Consider the following 15,055-nt stretch of genomic DNA (forward strand, 5'->3'; position numbering starts at 1 on the left):
ACGATATCTTGAATATAATGCAATATGAACTATCATTATTATGATTATTTATTGTAATGCAAAGGATGGGGGCAAAAAAATTGATTAGTAATTAATAATACAGTTAAAATTTGAAAAGAAGGAAAATAAAATAACATCTAAATAGCTCCATTTGAACCCATCTTAGTCTAGTATGAGCTATAGCTTTGACCGAAAGTCGCATATTTTATTTCTTGATCAAACTTATTATGATATACAACGTACGTTTACTCCGTCCGATATAATTGATTTGATTGATTGATATGGCCTTTTTAAAGTTTAAACTAATGATAGACTCGGCTATTGTCAAGTAATAGGTGTTTATCTGGTTGCCTATCAACAAAAATGGTCGTTAAGGCAATCTAGACTTATTAGGAATTCCTCAAATTTGAACTTTTATCTGTTTAGAAAAGGTCCAAGTCATGACGATCATTCTAATTTTTATCTGTAAATTGATTGAAAAACTTCCCTGCTATTCTGCTATGTCAAATTAAAATAAACTGAATGCAATCAATATACCATCCATTGCTGCCCAAGATTGATAACCTGATTTGCCTTGGTGAGATACCATTTCCTATTTTGGTAACACTTTAGCGTTGTCACGGTGACCAATAAATTGTTATGGTCAGTTTATCTCGTTGCTACATAACGATTCTTTACAAATAACCTCCAAAGGTCTATCATAAGATAATGCGTTACCGTTAGTGTGCGATACGATTGTTCTACTAATTATTTATTTCATTTTATCATTGTATTGGATAGAGAAAATATGATGGCTTAGTGTACTCAAGGTAGAAAAAATTAATCCATAATGTTAGACCTGTAAATGTGCAATAATGAGATTCAAGCAATTGAAAAGGTTAAAGGTAAAGACGTGGAATAGCAGTAGTATCATCACATAGAACAATTACGAATATGAACAACAATATTTCTATTTTTCCCTTCTAGAACCAAGTTCATTGTCTTTTGTTCATTTTTAGCACTATTTTAATACAGTCTGCAAATGGCCCACATACTATCGATCACACCATTACACTATGCAATCAACTGTAAACGTGTTCCATAGAATTCAGATCAAACTCAATAGTCATGTCCGCAAAATAATAACCGAGTCTACAGGTTTTTATTTATGTCTACTAATGGCATTGGTATAATTGCCAACATAATACGACTACGATGCTAGCTTAAATTCATATCGATTCACTTTTAACATTTCCTCTAAAAATGATCTAACATGAAAGATTGATTCGCTTCGACCCGACTATTATACCTGAATGGACTAAAAGGATAAGTAATTCTTCTAGGATAACGGATACCAGCCTACTTATTCAATACGATCATCTCATTGACTTCTGTCTTACTGCATTTACTATGCGTAGTTTATTGATCATCATATGCCAATGATGGCCTATTTTTCATCATTGATATCTATCTTGTTCGTTATATATATACATCGATCAAATCGATATAGATGTTATAATTTGCTAGAATATCGTATAATCAAGTTGTCTGAACGTCATGGAATAAGTTAATTGTTAATAAGATATTGCATGTTGCATTATTTTATTTTTTTCTTTATGTATATTCTGTATAAATTATTTCAAGGTACAATGTTGTTTATGACAAAAATACATACCGTCGATGCAATAGGCTAAATAGCCGTTTTTCTTGTCAACAATATTTATTACCTTAGCACTATATTGTAAAATCTATAGTGCATCTTCAATTCTCGTGACTTTCTACCAATCTAGAAGTAATTATAATGAGCTAACAATAGCTGCATGATGATATTAATAATAATTATCCGCATCACCATAATAATTAATGTTCAAAATCGGAGTGGTCAATCATCGGGTCATAGCTAAGTTGATGATTCATTAAAGAATAAGTGATATTGAATAAATTTAGCTAGTAGAGGTAATAGATCAATAAAAGGGGTATGCTGATGACTAATGATCGAGGTAGTCATGAGGTATGAGCTATTGTAAATCATTAAGGAGGTAAGTTGAACTTCAAATATTGATTGCAGCTCGGCTAAAAGAGCGGGTGTGAGAGGTGAAAGAAAACAAGAATGTACGGAACTTACCGATAGACGTCACCATGCATTTATAAATTAAGATTAATTATAAATGAAATAGCCTCAAATTTAACAGTCAAGTTATACTATTGATCTTATGACTTACAGAGGCTATCATTTTCTAGGTATAATTCGTAAGGACTAATTCTTTGACAAAGAATGACCATTATTGGACTACAACTTGGGTGCATGTTATTTAATGTTCAAAGCTTATATTTATTTAACGTAACTTTATAAATGCAAAGTATGGTATACCAGTTGTAAGATCGAAATAAAGGGGTAAATGGTCTACTGCAATAGTCTAGTGGTGATGTAATATGCAATTTCGATACTTTACAAGATAGTACTAACCTCTACATACAGCTTTGACCTATCTTGAAATCGAAGAATTCAAGCTATTGAATAACCTACGAGCTTCTTAATAAGATCAAATTAGAACAAGCATAAAAACCATATTTTTTCGATCAATGCAGTCTGATTGAATCCATCTATCTGCAGGAGAATGAACATTTGATGGTTACTCTCTTTCTAATCAGTAACATGCACTGATTTGAGTTGCTATACCTATATCAATATCTGCAAGTGGACAAAGTAATGGTTTAAAATGTTATGTTATAGTGGAGGATAATTATGATCCTTGAGATCTACTGTTGAATAGTGAACGACTTTTATCTTAAATAATTTTGTACCCTATGTAGTATGATCAGTTTGAAAAGAAATAAACATTCTCAGTTGAACAAAACAGCTACAATAAAACAGTATATTGTAGAACTATAGAAAAATAATCTTCCAAAGTAGGGCAGTAAGGAATGCTAAATTATTATTCTAATAGTTGTTAGCTAAAACTATGTGTAGAGGCTACGAATGAATGATTTTAGTTGCAATTCAAACTTGCTTATTTCACCTGATAATGAGATAGGAAAAAGTCGATTTAGTATTGATCTCGATACACTATCTTAGCGATAAATACCTCCATAAATCATTTAATATCCTCTCCAGTTTTACTTGCATCTACTTTCGATAAAGATACGTTATAAGATTCAAAGATTGAATCATCAGCATGCTCTATGATTACATTAATATTATAATAAGCGACAAGTTGAGCGCACTATTTGCTATAGACTAATAGATTGTATTAACATTAATTACAATAATTCTGCTTTATATTCTAGAATTGGAATTGTAGTGTGAAATCTAAAATTAAATTTATACCTATAAATAAAGTAAGGCATCAATAATACATCTTGCAATGGTATTTCGTTTAGATCTTAATTGAAAATTGAACGACGAGCACTATTTCTGGGTTAACTATTTGGATCTTCTATTTTTCTAAATCATTTCCGAATCTGCTGTAATAACTTCTTTGTAAGTATCTATTGTATTTTCTTGTATAGACTTATTTTCTGGATATGGTATAAATTATCGTTGCTTCTAATCCGAAAATATTTTCATAGTCTTTTTTCCGTAGCTAAGGACCGCCGATATTATAACTAGTCTTATTGATAGGCAGTGCAGATGCAGCTGCATGCACATTTTGAGATGTTATTGACCGAAATTCAAAAGAACAACTTGAAATATTGAATTAAAATTAAAAGTCCACACTATAGATGATCTCTAGTTCTCGCCATCTACAGAATGTGTTTTGAAGATAATTTGCAGATTTTATTATTTGGTTGCCAATGCAACGGATATTTTTTTCATTTATCCAGAAGTTTCATTTCCAGGAATATGTTAATTTAATTTGTAGTTGAAACAGTTGACTGAACGACAATAGGGATGAAGTTTATTCTTTTTTCCAACCTCTTCTGTTAGCAAACTAATTCTAATTGTACCTCCATCATTATTCATCGTCGTCACGAAATATTATCTAAGCTTTATGGCTATTAAGCTGGCCTTTCTAACGCATCGCTAGATGCAATTTCACTTTTATCTTATTACTAAATAATAGGAACTTTACTATATAGAGCTAACCCTTTCCAACCTATCGTACTATTCCTTATTCTACTAATGTACGTGGATAGATTGCCTTGAACTGAAATTCAAGAGGATATAGTGCTATCCTTTCCAATCTCTATTGTAATATTCCTTATTTCACTAGTGTATATGGATTAATTAAGACGATCTGAAAGGTCAATTAGATATGGAGCTAATCTTTCCTATTTCGATCGTATTATTTTTTATTCTACAAGTGTACATGGATAGATTGTGTCGATCTGAAAGTAAATAGGATATAGAGCTAACATTTCTCAATCTTCATCGTATTATTCCTAATGCTACTAGTGTACATGGATAGATTGAGTCTATCTGAAAGTAAATAGGATATAAAGCTAACCTTTCTCGCCCCTATCGTATTATTCCCTATTCTACTAGTGTACAAGGATAGATTGAATCGATCTGAAAGTAAATAAGATAGGATACTACGAGTAGTTCATTCAATCTATGAACAATATAGATTACTCAGTAACTGCTTTTGGCTCATATTTTAGTACTATTTTTCAGCTGAGTTCAATCAATCATTTCACTGGCAAGAAATGGCTAGCCAGATTATACTATTAAATTTAGCTATAGCTGTCAAATGATCAATTTTGCAAATCAAACTTGGAGGGAATGGTAGTCGGAAGCGCTTAACTTTCAACTATTCACTTTTGATGCCGATCCATAGCCTTTTGTCCTACGTATGATAATGAAAATACTATAAGCTATCCTATCCAATTCGATTTAGAACGATATCCATGCAAGGTATCGATGCTGTGAAGTATTCGTCTTCATTTCTAGATACATTTCTAGGCTTTCAAACTTTTGCAGCCCAATGGGTGGAGTGTAACCCATTACAAGAATGATTGTTACCTATTCTAAATAGTGCGATCAAGTTGTATACAAACTATAATGTTGGAGTCTATAGCAATACAGGATATAATGGAAGATCTCACTAAGTGCTGCATTCTTCTACAGATAATATACCCATGGTTGAAACTAAAAACTGCTAATACTATTAGTAATTCTATCCCTTTTATTATTTTAATTTAGATATTGTAAAGAATACAAATGATGACAAGGTCAACTAATTTAATTGGTAGATTCCTCTATTCTTGGTTGATTATTCTATTAACAATTCTAATTCTATAAGATAATTATACATACAAATGTTCAAAGGAAAATGCTTTATTTGCCGATGGTTATTGCTAGGATAAAATGATATTATGATTACAGTCTGATTGATGATTAGCGTATTCTCAACAAGAACTTGTTCGACATATTTATCTTGGCACGATAGCTAATTTAAGACAGTTGGGCATCTATAAATAGTGTTTTCTATTCTTTGTCTTGATAGGATGATGATAATGATATTGATCTTGTCCAATTCTAGCTCAAATAGTCATTATTTTTCTTGATCGATCTAGAAAGTAGAGGGTTATAGGATACTTATGATCGATTTTTCTTTCATCTTGACCGCTCGCTTCATGAATATTCATGCCAGCGTACAAAGTCCTCTCTCATTTGCATATCTTGTCCTAAGAGTGGGCTGTTTGCCAATACTTTACCCTCCATGCCACTTTGTATTATTGATTATAGTTTTGCCGCCTCCTTTTTCAAGATCATTGGGTGGTCCATCGTCTTGTTTTAGTTAAGAATAGATGTCAATGAAACACAAAATAGAAACAAGAATGGAAAAGCGGATAGAATCCATTTGAAGACTGACAGCCATGTGCGATAGGGTAAGTCCTGTCTAGTTTATCGTTCATTAGCTTGGATTAGAGCATTTCTTAAAGTTTGATGCCAAGAGTTGGATGGCCAGTGGATGTCGGTCTGCTATGAAGTCATTATCCAAGTTGAGCAATTTCCATTGGGACTTCATTGAATATAATCAAGCTTATTTCCTTCATTAAGACAGAGGAAATACGTCAATAACTACAAAATCAAGGCATGTCTTGATAAGAATGATGCTTCTAAAGAAGGTTTACATAGATGTTGATGTACATGTCTACATTAGGTGCAATTGCGACCATGAAATGGGTCAGTTATCCATTATTACGTATTGTTTTTAACGGGTAACAGAACGATGAGCATGACTAATGAACCCAATGGTTCTTTCTCTCTGATATAACAAATAGAAAAGCAATAATACTGATGTAATCGTTTGAAGAGTTTCCAGGAAGTAAAAAAATTCGTTAATTCTACAATAAATAAACAGCAATCATTAATCAATAGCGTTACTCTCTGTTTTCTTACAATTTTATGGATGACTCTATAAATATAATTTTGTACTTTAGTCCCATAAAACAATCAATTAATTTATATTTTTTCTCTTTTCTAATGAGGCTGTATTTGCTATGCCTAGACTAGAATAGTAGCATCATTATTAATGGTGTCTATATATTATTCATTTTTAGGGAGTTGGATGGGTGTTGCCAACTTCACTTTGGCTTTTATGCAAACATTTATTTTTTCCTCTTTTTTTCTATGTTCAGTCGACTGTTTATTGACTATTTAAATACATAATTAACAATTTAAACCTTGAGCTAGAAGTCGATATCATCTTGAGCTCAGTCAACGATGATGCTATAAGGAAATAAGCTTTTCTCACGCCACCTATGGCTTACGACATGCAATGTCTCCATTTCATCCATAGCCATCCATTCATTTCTATATTCTGTGCTGTACATGCAATGGCTCTTGACACACTATTTTGTACCTATATGTCTTCTATTGGATACGAGATAATCTACTGATAGTATTTATCATTAATTTTATACAGTAATATAGGCTAATATACTATTCGATTCAGTAGATAATCAATATCATTGAATGTCAGAAGTATTTCTATTGATTTCCTTTAGGTTAAATATAAATGCCAAGAGCTAATAAATTAATTATTATGGTAACCTTAAATCGTCAGATTTAATATAGTATCCAATGAATGACGATTGTCTAGAGAGGAAAAAAACAACTCCATTTAAAATAGGAGAGGGGAAAAAAGCCAATCGTAATTGAATACTCAATCTGTGTTATTAGCTGGACAGATAGGGATAGTTATTGAATATCAACTGGGTACTTGTACAATCGTTCTTCTATCGAAGATGGTGATCTGTTGATTTCATCGTCATTACTATCCTAGACGATGGGAAAGGAATCTATTGTATTGGATTGATAAAATACATATACTGAGAGAATATCTCCATGGTCGACTGAAAGATCACTTACGAAATGGTGGCTCGACTTTCAATTTTAATGCAATGGATAGGAGAGGGCCAGAGCATCAAGGTGCAAAACCTTACATCGAATTATAAATAATGACTCTGAATATAGGACAATTGTTTAGTCAAGGCGATTGATGAGAGGAATGTCAATAGAAGAAATAACTGTAAACAACTAACTATTATTGACTTATTATGCAAGAATGATGCAATGTAATAAGCAACGGCAATTATTTATTATTTGCGATGAGGATAGAGGTAAATACCAAAGTAGGATGCGGGTACATTACTGTATATCTACCTATGGTATTTTACTTAGATGCTCTCCCGTCTGCTATTCAACATTGATAAGCATGCTTGTGGCATTGGTGATGAATAACCTTTACCCCCTAGCTTAATTGAAATACCTTTATAAAATTTGCCATTAAATCCTTGTTGATAACGATAATATCGATTGCAACTATCATAGTCCAAGCTTGGTCCATCAATTATTAACTAAACTCTTCGATTCCATTCAATTTTAATAAAAAGTTAACTTATTTATAAAAGTGCAAAGCAATCCATAATGATTAAGATATCAACGTAGATTCAATTGTGCTCTCATAATAATCAGCTCTCACTATGGCTAGAAATAAGACTTGAGAAGAGCTTACCGTGCAGAGTAGTGAATAAAAATTGACTACCAATCTTGTCTGTGATAAACTTGAAATAATTCTTTTCTCAATGGCAAATCGTTCAGGCAAAAAATTATTTTTACTTTTTAGCTTACAATGTCCGTTTATTAATGTTTAATGTTTTCATAGTCCATATTTTTCTATCTCATAGTCGTGCTATCTATTTCATTAGTCATGCTGATTAAGATTGGCGCATAAAATTATCTACGCATCAAAGTAATTCAGTAGTGGGAATAAATTCTCTTCGCAATCTTGATGGCTAATTGGACAAGAAAGTGCTATAATTTTCCATTGGAGATTCATGACCATCAATTTTATCCTCTCTTTATCCAGTATTCCTATCTATTGGCAGCTATTCTCTACTACTAAATATAACAATAAATTATCCATATGTATTCTCCATGGCGTACCTACCACCAATAATAAGGTAAATTTTGCTAAGATAGAGCATCAATTGCAATCACAGTAACTACCATAGGTTATTGATTAGAACTATTATTACCGACAAATAAAATAGAGACGACTACAATCACTCATCAATTAATCATCACTAGTTAAAAAATTTTCAAGTACTATTTTTAAAAATAAGATAGAGCTAATATTCACTCTATTTATAATTAATCGATGATTAGAACTAAAAATTAAGCCAGCTAAAGAATGATTTCTCAACCAAGGACTACGCTGACTTTTCAACCATGACAAAGGTATTTTTTCACTATTTTGGCTACTTACTCAGAGGGAAAAACTACTTTCTCCCCAAGATATTTTGATTTGAATAATATCCACTAGCGGCATCATTGAATTGGTATGACTTTACTAGGGTAGCAAATTTAACTAATGACGCCTTTTTTCATGATTATTAACGTAGCGTTAGTGTCTTGAAAAATTATTCCTACAATCGATGCCTAAATAGACAATAGGAGAAATGAAAAATAATTAATTATTTATAGGATAAATAAATGATGTTAAAAATGTACTCAATATTTTTTAACAGCACTTTGATTCATAAAACACGACTTTAGAATAGGCGACTTTTCTTTTTCATCTTGACCCAGTTAACTTTCATAATCAAAAGAATTTCACTATGCCATCTAAACAACTCGACAGAAATAGTTTGTGGAAAAATAAAGTTCTTTCTCCCTAGAACGAGAAAGTTTTAAATTTTACCCCTGGTGGTATTTCAAGAATTTAAATTAAAGAAAAAATAGGGTCAGAATAAAAAATTGAAAAATTATAATCAGGAATTGATGATCAAATACTAAACTCAAAGATACGTAATCTCTGAGTGCTAATTATAATTACCCTTGCAGTTGTTTATGATATGCACAGATGTAGTCAATGATCCATAAAATATTGTTATAGAATACAACGGAACATTTGTTAACTACTGTAGTAAATCCTGTCTCAGTCTATACTTAGTTTGCACCCTAGCTCATTCTAAATTCTTACTCATTATTCTTACTACTTTTGGCGGTCATAAATTGTTGCAAGTCATCAATTTTCATATAAGGTTAAAAGCCGTATGGTCTGATTGACTAAACATAAGAATCCCTTGAACAGCTCTAGCTTGCCTATTTATAGAGCTAATGAAGAGTTCTAACTAATCCATAACTCAATATCATATTGGTAGATCATTTTCTGACTATTTTATTTGCACTTTAATATCTATTTAAAAAATACTGCTCAAATGAATCATCGCTCCATGTAGAAAAAGATTGATTTCAACATCTAATCTAGTATCCAAGCATATTCGTATATGATATACGTATCATTTCTCCTATTTTTCTGACTAATCCATTAGTACTTAAAATAGACTAAAAGAAATAAATCATCTCAACATGTAGAAAGCGATTAATTTTAATATCCAATCTAGTGTCTAACCGCTTAATATCGTTGTATTAGTTTCCTGATTATTCTGTTAGTACTGAATAACTACATAAAAAATACCGTTCAAAGTAATCATCTCATCATGTAGAAAGTGACTAATTTTTAATATTTAGTTTAGTGTCCAAGTATGTATATCATATATATTAATATTGCATCATTTCTTGTATTTTTCTGACTATTCCAATAATGCCTTACTCAATCACTACTTAAAAGGCCGTTCAAAATATTCATCTCAAAAAATAAAGAGCGACTGATTTTAATATCCAATCTAGTGTCCATATACGTGTAGCTTAATAATGTCGTTGTATTATTTACCTTACCATTCCATTAGCACTCAATATGTACTCAAAATATGGTTTAAATTAATCATCTCAATATATGGAAATCCAGTGGTTTTAATATCGAACTAGTGCAAACTCCCGTCGCTTTGCAGACGGTTTACGATAATGTGCTCATTTAACAGATAGTATTACCATTTGATAGACCTGTCAGAGGTTCAGTAACTTTTTACCGAGTATAGTCTCCGATTACATATAGCTTAATATTATTCTACCATTTATCTGACTATTCCGTTAGTACTTAATATCTACATCTACATAACATCCTATTCAATTGAAGCATCTCAATATATGAAAATCAGTCGATTTAATGTCCAATCTAGCGTCCAAGTGCATGCACATTAATTCACTTAAAATACTATTCAAAATAATCAACTCAGTATGAAGGAATTAGCTTATCTTAATGTCTAATCTAGTGTCTCAGCATATACATTTACATTAATATTACTGTATTATTAAGTATCTGCTTAAAATGCTTTCCAAATTGTCTATCTTTACAAGGAAAAAATGGCCCATTTTAATATCAATTCAATGTCTGAAATACATACACAATCGATCATGCGAAAATCACTCCTAGAAATTACCAATTACAATTTTACCCCTATTGCTGACTCTCTTCATTCTGTTCTTATGATTTAATATCATGACTGCAGTTTCACTTTGAATAATTTCCTCATTAGACTAACTGATTTTTCACACCTAGCTATAAATTGCGACGATCATTGATAAGAAACGATAGCTTATTTTAATATGAAGAGTGCTTCAAAGTATTACTCAGTCTATATATCGTTCCCAAGCGCCCTTTTATGTAAAATCCAAAATACTTGTTATCGATACAAGTATGATTTAGTCCTATTACCTAAGTAATCTTTGTAATTTCGTGCTAACTTTGCCTTTTTGAACTTATAAATTATCTTGATATCAAAGTATCACTTATTATATGCTATAAACAATACTTTAACATGTTCTAATCTACCCGTCTTGGTAGCATCATTAACTCGTATCATTTTATAACTCATTGATGGAAATCCTTTTCTTCACTGTCCTATAACAAAATTTTCATGATACCCTTAATGAGTCTTAAGAAATGATCATTGCCTATCCATGAAGATATGCAAACATGAAACTTTCAACAGTTTAGGACATGCTGCACTATCCAGTTTCCCTATAATGAGAAAATTCTATATGTTATTTACGCTTTTTTACGGTATTACCTATTGCTCACCAAAATATTCAGTTAATATTTGTTCCTACCTAGTACACTGCCGGTCTTGTGCTAGCAACGGTAATATAGATAACGTAGCAGCATTAATTTCCTAATGATTTTAGCGTAGTTCTGGAGTTGAATATATTCGACACAAATCATGATTCTAACCTAAAATCGTGCTTAATTGAATGCCAGGTTCAAGCTCTGCACATTTGCTAAAGGTGTTGTACACAGAAGTTAAACGCGTTAGGAGCTACCTTTGACCCTAACACGTAGAGTTACTCAAGACCGTTTTAACAGATTCAATTAATTAAAACTGAAATACGTAAGATGGTTATTTCTTTTATTTCTTACAGTCTAAATATAAGCCATAGACTGAACTAGCATTAGGGATAGATAGAATCTACCTTCATTTTTACGATATTACTGCACCATTTTGATGTAAAAATTGCTGACTTTCAGTGCTATTTGTTCACGAAATCGTTCACTATAGTAGCTTATCGTTCAATATCATGCAAACTACGATAGACGATAGAGTGTGCAATAATTGGCATGACTTAAAGAGTTTAATAGTTGTTTTTATTTGCTTTCTTCTAAATTTATATCACACCTTCCATGATAATGATGATTAAATGATGGATAAACCATAAGTATCTCTCCACGACACCCATGCACTTGGCCATAGGAAAAAGAGTATACGATTGCATACCTTTAAACGTTTTACTTTTTGCATTTCGCTCCCTTCTAAGCTTATTACAGGTATGGCCGTGATGGCTAAACTATGATGATCTTTTCACTCTTTCTTGACAGAATTGCGTGATAGAGAAGGTTATTTCAGAAATACAATCATTGTATGGGCTAACTACTATAGTAAAAGAAATAACTTTTTTCAGTCTATAACTGCCTCTGTTAAGGCGCATAGCATGAAAATACTGGAGTCTATGTTATTGAAAAATTATAATTAAGAGACACCAGAATGCCGCCATGACAAACAGTGCGCTAAATAAAAGCTGTTGCTGTATAGAAACTGAAAATGACAGTAAGATTAATAGCAATTTTTCAATCAATCAATGTCTCCCTTGATCCTTGTAGTAAGGATTCCTAAACTCTTGGAGTCCATAATTCGCAGTTCTTGATAATTATAATACGGAACGCTAGAAGACAGCCATTAGATAGCAGACTAAATGAAACTGCTATTCTCGTATAGGTAGAAAATGACAATAAGATCATTTTTCTGCCTATAAATATCTCCTTAATACTTTTAGTATGGACTCCTAAGATATAAAGAGTCTATGACTAGTTGTTATTGAGAAGATATAATACGGGATCTTGGAGGACAGCCATTACATAGTAGGCTATATAAAATTACTCTGGTTGTCTAGGCTGAAAGTGATAGCATATTACATTATAAGCTAAGTAAAACTTCTACATAGGCTGAAAACTAGAAAGATAAATGGTGCTTTTTTTTCAGCCAATAAATGTCTCTCTTAACGTTCGTAGCATGAAGATATTGGAGCCTATGATTCTTAAAATTAATGCAATTTTTTTAGCTTATAAATATCTCCTTTAATACTTTTCGCGTAAAAATATAGGAACTTATGCTTTTTAAGATTAATAAAAATTTTCGACTTATTAATGTCTCTTTTACTGCTCTTAGCATGAAAATTTAATTTAAAATCAATTGATTTTTCAGCATCTAAATATCTCCGTTAATATTCGTAGCATGAAAGTATAGAAGTCTATATATATCTTAAGATTAAAAGAATTTTTTAGTTTACAAATATCTCCTTTAATACCCTTAGTATAAAAATAGAAGGGCTTATGATTCTTAAGATCATAGAATTTTTTCAACTTGCAAACGTTTTCATTAATACTCGTAGCATGAAATAGTGGAGCCCATAATTCTTAGAATCAATAGAATTTTTTTGACTTACAAATATCTCTCCATTAATACTCGCAGCTTAAAAATAGAGGAGCCTATGACATTTTAGATTAATAAAATTTTTTCGGCTTACGAATTTCTCCTTTAATACTTTTAGTATAAAAATAAAGGAGCTTATAACTCCTAAGATCAATAGAATTTTTTCAACTTAGAAATGCCTCCTTTAATACTTGTAAAGGGAAAGTAGAGGAGCGTGTGACTTTTAAGATCAATAAAAGTTTTTTAGATTGCAAATGTCTCCTTTAATAATAATACTGATAGTATGAAATAGAGAAGCTTATGAGTCTTAAGATTAATAGAATTTTTTTAACTTACAAATATCCCTTAAGACTCGTAGATATCGAAAAAGGTATGACAGTAGACGCTAGAGACCAGCCAAGATACACTGGGCTAAAATAAAACTACTATACCAGCGTATAGGCTGAAAATGATATTAAGGTAAATAGTATCTTTTTAACCTATACGTATCTCCCTTAAGACTTGTAAAATGGACCCTAAAATAAAGAACAGCCATTACTTAGTAGGCTAAGTAAAACCACGATAGTGTATATGCTGAAAATGAAAGTAAGACAAGGAGTATAGTTTTAATTAATAAATGTTTTTTTAATACTTGCAGTTATTGAAAAGTTATAATAGGGGATCCTAGAAGACGAGTATTATATAGTGAGCTAAATAAAACTACTTCTATAAGTTGAAAATGATAGTAAGATAAATAAGTGTTTCTTTCAGCTTTATAAATATCTCCCTGAAGACTCTTCCATTTTGAAAAGTTGTGATTAGGAATCTAAAAGACGACCATTACATAGCCAGCTAAATAAAACGACTCTATCGTATAGGTTGAAAATGACATGAAGATAAATAGCATTTCTTTAGCCTATGAATATTCTCCTGCAATACTTATAGTTAGTAAAAGGTTATAATTCGAACTCTAGAGGACTGCAATGCATAGTCAGCTATATATATAAGTACTGTACGTGGCTGAGAATGACACAAAGATAAACAGCATTTTTCAGCCTTTCAATATCTTCTTAATACTCATGGCCATGGAAAAGTAGGTTATAATAGGGGTCGTAGAGCCTAGAGGATCGCCATGACATAGTGCGCGAAATTTCAGCTTAGATTATGCATTTTCTATATAGTTTAATTCTAATGTAACAGAACAATGAAAAGTAAAATGCTTATTAATTACATTGCCCATCTACTCAGTAGCAATACTATCCCTTTGGCATTGGGCTTTATGATTATAGCTTCCTTTAATTTTTTCGTAACTTCATGGCATTTCAACAATTTAATATGAAAAATTTCATCTATTAAAGTTGAAGATTAGTAAAAACAATCACATCTTAATCGTTCGACTTCTCATTATTATATGCTATTGCGAGCAGATATTGCATAAAAATAAATAAAATATCATACTGAGATGGTTTACTAGCTGGATTAGTGATTATAAACACATCTCTCTTCATTCTCTAATACTTTAATCATGATTTCTATTTCGTTGTTAATGCTAGATGAAGCAAAATATTGAAACTTCAGCTTATAAAAAATGAACGATAAGGAAGGTATAGAGATATCCGATAATTTATAACCAAATGCTATATGAGCTGGTATGGAAAATGACCTTGAACGATATAATGAAGAAAAATATCACGGGTTTCGGCTTAAATTTGAATGAATTATCTTTAGCTAGAACAGTTTACAATCCCATTGGGCTTTG

The sequence above is a fragment of the Trichoplax adhaerens genome, genomic scaffold, assembly GCF_000150275.1.
Source record: "Trichoplax adhaerens TRIADscaffold_5 genomic scaffold, whole genome shotgun sequence".
In the NCBI taxonomy this organism is placed as follows: domain Eukaryota; kingdom Metazoa; phylum Placozoa; class Uniplacotomia; order Trichoplacea; family Trichoplacidae; genus Trichoplax; species Trichoplax adhaerens.